The sequence below is a fragment of the Podarcis bocagei genome, assembly GCF_964188305.1.
Source record: "Podarcis bocagei genome assembly, chromosome: 2".
NCBI lineage: Eukaryota > Metazoa > Chordata > Lepidosauria > Squamata > Lacertidae > Podarcis > Podarcis bocagei.
This window is the reverse complement of record NC_138126.1, coordinates 1148648-1160868: the sequence shown is the minus strand read 5'-3', so window position 1 is coordinate 1160868 and position 12221 is coordinate 1148648. Positions and strand designations below refer to the sequence as shown.

Sequence of the window (12221 nt, the reverse complement as noted above, 5' to 3'; positions counted from 1 at the left end):
GATAAAAATATGTGTGACACTGAAAAAGGTGAGTATTAAAGGTGAATAATACCCATTGTCCCCTTCATGGATCACTGCCTTGCCCTGGCAAAGGGGCTTAAATAACTCAGAGAAGCTATGAACTATGCCGTGCAGGGCACCCAAGATGGACAGGTCATGGTGGAGAGTTTTGACCAAACGTGATCCACCTGGAGCAGGACCCGGCAAGCCACTCCAGTATCCCTGCCAAGAAAACTCCATGGACAAAGACAACAGGAATATAAAAGTTATGATGCTGGAAGATGAGCCCCTCAGGTCGGAAGGCGTCCAACATGCTACTGAGGAAGAGCGGAGGTCAAGTACAAGCAGATTCTGAGCTGATGAAGCAGCTGGGCCAAAGCCAAAAGGACGCTCAGTTGCGGATATGCCTGGAAGTGAAAGCAAAGTCCAATGCTGTAAAGAAAAATATTGCATAGTACCCTGGAATGTAAGAACCATGGACCTGGGTAAGTTGGATGTGGTCAAAAATGAGATGGCAAGAATAAATATTGACATCCTGGGCATCAGTGAACTAAAATGGACGGCAATGGGCGAATTCAGTTCGGATGACCACCATATCTACTACTGTGGGCAAGAATCCCGTAAAAGACATGGAGTGGCCTTCATAAGTCAACAAAAGAGTGGCGAAAGCTGTACTGGGATGCAATCTCAAAAATGACAGAATGATCTCGATATGATTCCAAGGCAGAACTTTTAACATCACAGTAATCCAAGTTTATGCACCAAGTACGGGTGCTGAAGAAACTGAAATCGACCAATTCTATGAAGACTTACAACACCTTATAGAAGTGACACCAAAGAAGGATGTTCTTCTCATCATAAGGGATTGCAATGCTAAAGTAGGGAATCAAGAGATAAAAGGAACAACTGGCAAGTTTGGCCTTGGAGATCAAAACGAAGCATGGCAAAGGCTAATAGAGTTCTGTCAAGAGAACAAGCTGGTCATCACAAACACGCTTTTCCAACAACACAAGAGACGACTCTACACATGGACATCACCAGATGGGCAGCATCGAAATCAGATTGATTATATTCTCTGCAGCCAAAGATGGAGAAGCTCTATACAGTCAGCAAAAACAAGACCTGGAGCTGACTGTGGCTCAGATCATCAGCTTCTTATAGCAAAATTCAAGCTTAAACTGAAGAAAGTAGGAAAAACCACTGGGCCGGTAAGATACAATCTAAGTCAAATCCCTTATGAATACACAGTGGAAGTGAGGAATCATAGAATCATAGAATCATAGAGTTGGAAGAGACCACAAGGGCCATCGAGTCCAACCCCCTGCCAAGCAGGAAACAGGAACAGGTTTAAGGATTTAGATTTGGTGGACAGAGTGCCTGAAGAACTATGGATGGAGGCTCGTAACATTATACAGGAGGCAGCAACGAAAACCATCCCAATGAAAAGGAAATGCAAGAAAGTAAAGTGGCTGTCCAACGAGGCCTTACAAATAGCGGGGGAGAGAAGGCAAGCAAAATGCGAGGGAGATAGTGAAAGATACAGGAAATTGAATGCAGATTTCCAAAAAATAGCAAGGAGAGACAAGAAGGCCTTCTTAAACAAGCAATGCAAAGAAATAGAGGAAAACAATAGAATGGGGAAAACCAGAGATCTGTTCAAGAAAATTGGAGATATGAAAGGAACATTTTGTACAAAGATTACCATAATAAAGGACAAAAGTGGTAAGGACCTAACAGAAGCAGAAGACATCAAGAGGGGGCAAGAATACACAGAGGAATTATACCAGAAAGGTATGGATGTCTCGTACACCCCAGGTAGTGCGGTTGCTGACCTTGAGCCAGACAACCTGGAGAGTGAAGTCAAATGGGCCTTAGAAAGCACTGCAAATAACAAGGCCAGTGGAAGTGATGGTATTCCAGCTGAACTGTTTAAAATTTTAAAAGATGATGCTGTTAAGGTGCTACACTCAATATGCCAGCAAGTTTGGAAAACTCAGCAGTGGCCAGAGGATTGGAGAAGATCAGTCTACATCCCAATCCCAAAGAAAGGCAGTGCCAAAGAATGCTCCAACTACCACACAATTACACTCATTTCACACGCTAGCAAGGCTATGCTTAAAATTCTACAAGGCAGGTTTAAGCAGTATGTGGACCGAGAATTCCCAGAAGTGCAAGCTGGATTTAGAAGAGGCAGAGGAATCAGAGACCAAATTGCAAACATGCGCTGGATTATGGAGAAAGCTAGAGAGTTCCAGAAAGACATCTACTTCTGCTTCATTGACTATTCAGAAGGCTTTGACTGTGTCGACCACAGCAAACTATGGCAAGTTCTTAAAAAAATGGGAGTGCCTGATCACTTCATCTGTCTCCTGAGAAATCTCTACGTGGGACAAGAAGCTACAGTTAGAACTGGATATGGAACAACTGATTGGTTCAAAATTGGGAAAGGAGTACGGCAAGGCTGTATATTGTCTCCCTGCTTATTTAACTTATATGCAGAATTCATCATGCGAAAAGCTGGGCTGGATGAATCCCTAGCCGGAATTAAGATTGCCGGAAGAAATATCAACAATCTCAGATATGCAGATGACACAACCTTGATGGCAGAAAGTGAGGAGGAATTAAAGAACCTTTTATTGAGGGTGAAAGAGGAGAGTGCAAAATATGGTCTGAAGCTCAACATCAAAAAAACGAAGATCATGGCCACTGGGCCCATCACCTCCTGGCAAATAGAAGGGGAAGAAATGGAGGCAGTGAGAGATTTTACTTTCTTGGGCTCCATGATCACTGCAGATGGTGACAGCAGCCACGAAATTAAAAGATGCCTGCTTCTTGGGAGAAAGGCGATGGCAAACCTAGACAGCATCTTAAAAAGCAGAGACATCACCTTCCCAACAAAGGTCCGTATAGTTAAAGCTATGGTTTTCCCAGTAGTGATGTATGGAAGTGACAGCTGGACCATAAAGAAGGCTGATCGCCGAAGAATGGATGCTTTTGAATTCTGGTGCTGGAGAAGACTCTTGAGAGTCCATGGGACTGCAAGAAGATCAAACCTCTCCATTCTGAAGGAAATCAGCCCTGAGTGCTCACTGGAAGGACATATCCTGAAGCTGAGGCTCTAGTACTTTGGCCACCTCATGAGAAGAGAAGACTCCCTGGAAAAGACCCTGATGTTGGGAAAGATGGAGGGCAGAAGGAGAAGGGGACGACAGAGGACGAGATGGTTGGACAGTGTTCTCGAAGCTACCAGCATGAGTTTGACCAAACTGTGGGAGGCAGTGGAAGACAGGAGTGCCTGGCATGCTCTGGTCCATGGGGTCACGAAGAGGCAGACACGACGAAACAACTAAACAACAACAAACATCCATTGTGGGGAAGAAAATAAAGAAGATGAAACCAGTGGTGTGTCTACCTGAATGTACACTTTTTCCCCTTCCTCCCTCCACCTCCAAGGGTCCCCTTTCCCCAGAGGACCCCCTGGCCAGCTCAGCCTTCCTCCCAAATCTCTCCTCATCCCAGGAGGGAGACTGGGGGGGGGGGAGGTCTCCATCCCGGCCTCTCTCGCCCCCATTAACCCTTCCATGGACTCCCCAGTCTCTCTCCCCCCCCCAATATATAGATATATTTTGCACCTCTTTTCCCTCCTCCTCTGCAGAGCTGCTCCTCTTCCAGGAATGTGGATCAGGCTCCTCCCCTCCCCCTTGCCCCCTCCAAACCTCCCTGCCTCTCTAGGAAGCGGAGCTCACTGACCGGGGGGGGGGGGAGGAATGAGTGGCCCCTCCCTCCCAGGACAGACAAATTCTCCTTCCAAACAAGCTCCATTTTCTTGATTCTTTCCTGAGAGGGTCCCGGGTTCGATCCCCGGAGACAGCATGGAAAGAGACCCACCCCCACCTCCGAAAAAGTCCTCCGGGGCAGGAAGGTGACATTCCCCCTTCATCTCTTTTAATCACTTGCTGGGAGGGGGGGTCCTGTCAGTTTCACACCCATTTCCCGACGGGGGGGGGGAGGCAGGGCCGAGGTGTAGGATGTCCTTGTTACAATAGCCCTGCAAAGTAGGCTGGAGTTGCTACACACTTTTGGGACTTAGAGAGTAACTTAAAGCTAATGGGACCCCTGACCATTAGGTCCAGTCATGGCCGACTCTGGGGTTGCGGCGCTCATCTTGCTTTATTGGCCAAGGAAGCCGGCGTACAGCTTCCGGGTCATGTGGCCAGGACTAAGCCGCTTCTGGCAAACCAGAGCAGCGCACAGAAACGCCGTTTCCCTTCCCGCTGGAGTGGTACCTAATTATCTACTTGCACTTTGACCTGCTTTTGAACAGCTAGGTTGGCAGGAGCAGGGACCAAGCAATGGAAGCTCACCCCGTCACGGGGATTAAAACCTTCTAATCAGCAAGGCCTAGGCTCTGAGGTTTAACCCGCAGTGCCACCCGCGTCCCTGGAGAGTAACTTACGGCAACCCTAAAGGGCAGTCCAGTGTCAAAATTACGGGGGCCTCTTTTAAATAGGGGCTGGTGTTTGAACTTGGGCTTTGCTAATGTTACGGAATTGGCAGGGGGGGGGCACTTGTGTGAGAGCAGGTTTCTTTGGCCGTCTCCCCCTTCCTTGGTTGCCCCTTCTGCTTTCCCATGGTGAGTCCAGCCGAATTTGCCTATGGCGTGTGGTACATATCTCCGCCTTCAGACGGATGGAGCCAGGCAGCTTTCTGGGTCGTGTGCCCAACTTTTCATGAGCACTACAGCTGCTTGTTACAGAGGGTGGGGGCCGATTCCAGTAGGTTTATGATATTAACTCTTTCCACGCTCATTTATGATGCTCAGAAGCAGGTGACCCTTTCCTAGACCTTCCTAGACTTTCTAAAATACACTGAGACCATCTTATAACATATCCCCGCTATAACACACAAGTTCTATTTAAATCCTAATATTTACTATACCTAAACATTGAGCACCACAAACTAATAATAATAGTAATAGTAATAATATTTTATTATTTATACCCTGCCCATCAGGCTGAGTTTCCCCAGCCACTCTGGGCGGCTCCCAATCGAGTGTTAAAAACAATACAGCATTAAATATTAAAAACTTCCCTAAACAAGGCTGCCTTCAGATGTCTTTTAAAAATAAAAATAAGATAGCTGCTTATTTCCTTGACCTCTGATGGGAGGGCATTCCACAGGGCAAGCGCCACTACCCAGAAGGCCCTCTGTCTGGTTCCTGTAACCTCACTTCTCACAATGAGGGAACCGCCAGAAGGCCCTCGGCGCTGGATCTCAGTGTCCAGGTTGAACGATGGAGGTGGAGTTACAGATAGGTAGCCGTGTTGGTCTGCCATAGTCAAAACAAAAAAAATTCCTTCCAGTAGCACCTTAAAGACTACATAAGGCCTTGCACACCTCCCTCCTGGTTGTGGTGAGGGGGGGGGGGACACTGTTGCAACAGGGTAATAAAGATCAGGCTTACTAGCCCCTTTGCTTCTCAGTATACTCTGGTTGGCCTCTGTTATTTTCTCCTACCAATATGGAACCCACTTAAGGACCATATGGGCTCTTGGATACCCCATAAGGGGAAAGGAGCAGGTTTTTTCTTATAACAAAGGTCGTAAGAATATGTTTGTTTGGCACGCTTATTTATAGCATGATAAAACTAAAAGACACAAGAGCTCTATGAATCAGGTTATTCAGAAAATCCTTTTTACAGTATGGGATAAATATAATAATCTGCTGGAATGAAAAACACCTCTTTGGCTTCCACCCACAAAAGCAACAGCTTTTTAAAAAATGGAATAGGGAAGAAGCAATGGGCAACTTACAGAGATCTTTTGGACTTTTCGGAAGAAGAAATAAAACTGAATAAACAGGATGAGGTGGGAGGTGTGGTGGCAGATTGGTTTCAATACCATCAAATCATCTTGTTTGGACAAGATAAAGGGAGAGGTTTTTGGACTGAAATTTCACAGTTTGAAAGAGATATTATGGCGAGGAAAGAGAAAGTGTTTCCCAAATTTCAGGTAGAAAATTGTCCAATCTGAAGAAGTGTGCATGCAAACGAAAGCTCATCCCCAGAACAAGCTCAGCTGGTCTCTTGGGGACCCAGCCAGGCGCCCCACGACCCCAGGGAGAATGAGGTGCTGGAAGGGGCGGGGTCTGTGTCGAGGCTCCTCCCCCTTTTCCATTAACCCTTCCCTGGACTCCCTCTCTCCCTTTCCCCAGCCAGGCGCCCCCAGGGAGAATGGGGGGCCTCAGCCCCACCCCCAGCCCTGCCTGGGCTCCTCCTTCCCCTTCCCTCTCTCGGCCCCCCAGGAAGGAGGAAGGGGAGTCTGGCGGGGCTGTTGCTGCTGCTGCTGCCCAGGAGACCTTGCAGGTCTGGGGTCCCCCCTTCCCCCCCCCTGGGTCGGGGCCTGGATCGGGGCCCCTGTCGACGGGCCCCAGGGAGGGCGCTCTCCTTGCGGGGGGGTCTCTTCCTCCTCCTCCCTCCTTCTCTCCTTCCCCCTTTACCTCTTGGTCCTCCGCCTCCCTGGCTCCGGATTAGTCCGCTCTCCTTGTCTGCAAGAGAAAGGGCGGCGGGGGCGGCGGGGGGAGGGGGGGCTCTTCAGCGACGCCCCTCCTCCTCCTCCTTTCCCGGTCTGGCCACTTCCGGCGCGTTTCCCAGCGCCACTTCCGGCGCCTTTTCCGACGCGCGTGTCCCTAGAGCTACATCTGCAAGAGCAGCCCCCCCTCCCTGTGTCCGGAGGGGAAGGCGAGGGGGCGGCGCTGCCTGGGGGCTCCTGCTCTGGGGGCTCCATGGGGACCCGGCCCCCGCCCCCCCCAACTGGGCCAGTGGAGGCCGGGGGGGGAGGGTCTCCTTCTGGGCCTCCTTCTGCAGGCCAAGCCCTCCGCCGGGGTCCTTCTGCAGGCAGAGCAAGGGCTTCGCCCCCTGACAGCCCAGCCCAGCTTCAAACACCAGCCCCTCCCCCCCCTGGATGGAGAGGTGTTCTTGAGTGTGGCCTTGTCACTCCCATGCAAGGCCAGAACAGTCCTGGGAGAGGAAGGGGGGGGGAGCATTTCTGCAGGCTGATGTCCATCCATCCATCCAGCTGCCCAGGCCCCAGCACCTCCCCCCCCCCGAGAGTGAAGGGTCCCAGTCTGGAAATCCCCCCTTCCTGCTGGAGATGAGGCAGGGAGGGATTCCAGACAGAGAGAGGCGCCCTTGCTCTGGAATTCCCTTGCCAGCAGGGAGACTTCAAAAGCCCCCCCCCCATGTCTCCCCCTTCCCTCATTTAGGAGGGAGACTTTTCATCTTGTGGCTGGGTCATTTCAAATCCAGTTTCTCTCTCTCTTAATACTGTTGTTGGTTTCCTTCTTTAAATTATTCTGTTCACTGGTGATATTTCACACAGCGTTTGTGAATGCAAAGCAATTCTGGCTCTTATGATCCCTGCAGGGTATTAATTGTTGTTCTAACCTCCCTATTGCAGGTGGAAAGAGGAATGTGGGACTTGCTTATAATATCTTAGGGTGGCAGGATTAAGATTTTGGACTGGGCCTTTCAGATTCAGAGCCACTTTTCACATGAGATTTCTTTTTTTTTTAATGAGATATTTATTAAAGTTTTCAATATATTACAAAAGAAAAAACAAACAAAGTAGAATCAAAAGGAAATACAGAAAATAAAAATAATTAACAGAGTAAAAAGAAAAAAGCAAACCCCTTCCCACTGTAGAAAAAGGAAGAAAAAAGAAGAAAAAAATCAATAAAAAGAAAACAAAAAAGTGGCAAAAATACAAAAAACCCTAACCTTTAAAAATATTTTAAAACAAATTCATTGTTTTCAGACCCTTAACTGTCATAGCCTTCTTTCTTAGACTTCCTCCTCCTCCCTTCCTTTGTATCCTAGTTATTAATTATCCCAGCAAATCCTTTCCATTCCATGTTTCATAAAATTTTGTCATTACATTACCCTAGACTATTTTGATCCTATCTTTCTATAATAGAATAAACCTTAAAATTTAAAACTTAAGTTTTAACCTTACCAGCTTCTTATAATCATAATATTCTTTCATAATTCTTTAAGCATCTTTGCTAAAGCCAGGTAATTTCTTCCAACATTTTTTCTATCATTCATCAACTTTATAAAACATTCTAGTAATAAAAAAAAGAAAGGTACAAACAAATCCAATTTTTTTCCAACGTCCCTTCCTCCTGGTTCCGGGTTTTGTCAGTCCTTATTCTCATCAGACTAGCCCATTAACCTGGTATCCTTATGTCCGAGGCCCTCAAGTCACTTCCATGGCCCTTCCGCGGCTCTTCTTCATATTTATAGCTGTAATTTCCCTTTATCTCCTGCTCGTGGTAACTCCAGCTTGACAATGTCTCTTGCTCGTGGTAGCTCCCACTTGACAATGTTTTTAACCCTTCTCGACAGATCAGACCCTTTTCCGTAATCGTCGCTGCATTCCATGTAGAATTTAAAAGCATGTTTCAAGGGCCCTCCAAAATTGAGAGCCTCCGTAATCCTGAACATTTCGCAGCCCATTACCATATTTATAAAGTCCAGACATCCCAACATAGGGGGGTCAATCCAGCCCCCCATTTCCAAACCACACCAAGTTTTTCCTTTCCAGATCTGGCTTTTCAAATTCATTTGTACAATCCAAAAGATCATACTCCTGTTGGGTCTGTTCTGTCAAAACACACTCCTGATTTAATGCCACAACCTCCTGTTCTGTCAAAACACACTCCTGGTTTAAATCCTGAGTGGGCTCCACATGTTTTCCCACTGTCTGGTCAAAATGTTCCACTGCCTGTTGAAAGATTTCTAGTCGAAGTCACCATCCAGTTCACCTTTTCATGTAATTCTTCCAGCAGAGCATTTGTTTTGTAAAAAGCACACAACAAGGCTTCTGAATGCATTGTCCTACAAGGTCACGTACTTGTTCCCACGGTTATTCTGTAACAGATGTCGCTTCCTTGGAGTTAGTTACAATTTCACAAGCTTCCCCTAGGGGGAAGACTTATGTTTATTCTTGCTACAGAATTTCCTTTTTTGAGATACTTTGTCCATATATATTCCTTTAAAATGCAAAAGGGAGCAGTGGAATCGCAAAATTTCTCTTCTTTTAACTATCTGTCAAAAAGCAGTTGTCTTTGGTCAATGAACTTCCACGTCAGTCCTGACACCCCGCTCCAGGGTCAGGACGGAGGAAAATTAAAATCACTTCAAACAGTCCCCCCCCAAAAAAGGTTCACAATTTAAAATGTTGAAATCCAATCTTTTAAAAACGATTTTCTAAGCTCTAGTTTAAATTGCCTTTGCTTTGTTCTGTTTACAAAAGAACGGAAGAGTGACTTCCTGTTTAGCCCTTTCCGTTCCGTACCAAATTCAAGTTAAGTTTTTTAAAGTCCGATTCTGCCCTACTCACAAATCTTTGTTTGATATCCAATTGTTCAAACTCTCGGTACTCACAGGTGCTTATTTTAGAGTCCAAATTGTCCCAGGAAAAAGGCAGCGCTCTCCGGCAACAGCTATGCGGCTTCGCTCCATGGAAATAGCGATTGACACAGCACGACGCCGCTTCCCCCTCCTCACTTCGGAGCCCGTTAGTGGGCTCCTTAGCTGATTGGGGGGGCGCTAGAGGTGCCCGCCGAGTCCCATGGTCACAGGCTTCATCCGCATGTGATTTTAAAAGGGTCCCCGCTTCGCCATAGCGGAGAAGACCCTGTTTACCGCGGAGCCAGTCCCTCCAGTTCAGAGGGAGTCCGCCATTGCCGGTGGCGCCACCCCGGAAGTCCTCTTTTCACATGAGATTTCTTCCAACTATTGGAGGAAAGTATGTCTGAGGTTTATGGTAGAAATATAATTATTACGGGCGAATTTAATGGAGTAGTATCACTGGACTATGACAGAACACTGAGGGATTGTGTCTCAAAAGAAGGTAAAATACCAAATACTTTTTTGATATGGTTACAACAATGGATCTACTAGATCAGGGTCAGCAGACTTTTTCAGCAGGGGGCCAGTCCACTGTCCCTCAGACCTTGTTGGGGGCCGGACTATATTTCGGGGGGAAATGAGCGATTTTGGCCTGCCCACAAAGAGGCCTGAAGATGTTTGGGTTTACCTGTCCCAGTTGTCGTCCCAATAGCCCCAGTTGGGCTTCTCCAGCCAGGTGCCAGGGCAGGGCAGGAGGCTGCGTTGGCCGGAGAAGACAGAAGCAGCAGCCCCGGCGGAGCTTTCCAACTTTGCTGGAGTCTAGCCCTGCGGATGCTGGATTGATCAGAAAACGTGAGATGGGAGGCAAGCAATGAGGAAGGAAATCAGTGGCCAGAAGGACTGATCGTTTATTTGTTGCAACAAAGGTCTCAGTCTCTAAGAAGAGCAAAAAATAATATGTCCAGAACAAAGATGACATGAGTTTTTAATAGTTCCCACAACACATTCTCACAGTGTCATCAAAACATCACAGGTATGTCCCGGAAGAGGAGTGGTGTTGGGCAGAAATCTGTGATCCAGACATGCCCATGTCAAGCACGCAGACCTAGTGGTGGGAGGAAAAAATCCTTAAATGAGAGACACGGGGGAATGATTAATGGACTTCAATGTCTGTACACTAATGCGCAAAGCATGGGAAATAAACAAGATGAGCTTGAGCTCTTGGTACAGCAAACTAAATATGACATAATAGGCATCACTGAAACCTGGTGGGATAAGTCCCACGATTGGAATGTAATAATGGGGGGATACAATCTATTTCAGAGAAACAGACCAGACAAGAAAGGAGGAGGAGTGGCGTTATATGTCAGGGATGTGTATACTTGTGAAGAGATCCAAGATTTAGAACCTCAAAGCCAAAGTGAAGAGCATTTGGGTCAAAATTAAGGGAGAGAAGAATAACAGTGACCTCATTGTGGGAGTTTACTATAGATCCTCAAGCCAAACGGAGGACATAGATGATGCCTTCCTGGAACAGATGGCCAAGCATGCAAAAAGAAGGGAGATAGTAGTAATGGGGGACTTCAGTTACCCGGATATTTGTTGGATGTCAAACTCAGCCAAGAGCATAAGGTCAAACAGATTCCTCACTGGCCTTGCAGACAACTTCATTGTCCAGAAAGTGGGAGGAGCAACAAGAGGAACAGCCATTTTAGATCTGCTCCTAACCAATGTTGATGACCTGGTTAGTGGGGTAGAAGTGGAAGGATCATTAGGCGCGAGTGATCATGCTCTTCTGAAGTTTACTATACAGCGGAAAGGAGCAGCCAAGCATACTAGGACTCAATTTCTTGACTTTAAGAAAGACGACTTCATAAAACTTAGGGAAGTGCTGGGTGAGATCCCATGGACAGTAATACTAAAAGGAAAGGGAGTTCATGATGACTGGGAGTTTGTTAAGAGGGAGATAGTAAAAGCAAAACTTCAGGCAATACCAATGAGACGTAAACATGGAAGGTGCCTAAAGAAGCCAGGGTGGCTATCTAAAGAACTTTTAACTGAATTAAGATTTAAAAAGGATGTGTACAAAAAAATGGAAAAGGGGGGAAACCACCAAAGAGGAATTCAAACAAATAGCCAGCACGTGTAGACACAAAGTCAGAAAAGCTAAAGCACAGAATGAACTCAGGCTTGCTAGAGAGGTTAAAAGCAACAAAAAAGGCTTTTATGGGTATGTTCATAGCAAAAGGAAGAACAAAGAAATAGTGGGGTCACTCAGAGGAGAAGATGGTGAAATGTAAACAGGGGACACAGAAAGGGCTGAACTCCTCAATGCCTTCTTTGCCTCAGTCTTCTCTGATAAAGAAAACAATGCCCGGCCTGAAGAATTTGGAGCAAATGATTCAGCAGAGGAAACACAGCCCAGAATAACTAAGGAGACAGTACAAGAATACTTGGCTAGCTTAGATGTATTCAAGTCTCCAGGGCCAGATGAACTGCATCCAAGAGTATTAAAAGAACTGGCAGATGTGATCTGATAACCAATGGGAGTCATCTTTGAGAATTCCTGGAGAACAGACTGGAGGAGGGCAAATGTTGTCCCTATTTCCAAAAAGGGGAAAAGAGAGGACCCAAAGAATTACAGCCCAGTCAGTCTGACATCAATACCAGGGAAGATTCTGGAGCAGATCATTAAGCAAACAGTCTGTGAGCACCTAGAAAGGAATGCTGTGATCACCAATAGTCAGCATGGATTTCTGAAAAATAAGTCACGTCAGACTAACCTGATCTCGTTTTTTGACAGAATTAC

The 12221-nt window shown here is 46.6% G+C and overlaps 1 protein-coding gene across 1 annotated transcript in view; it reads right to left on the bottom strand.

Moving 5' to 3' along the window:
* Positions 1-12221, bottom strand: part of LOC308579715 (uncharacterized protein) — a gene marked incomplete at its 3' end in the record, with an annotated part of 192928 nt that overhangs the window by 28678 nt on the left and 152029 nt on the right. The window lies entirely within an intron of this gene.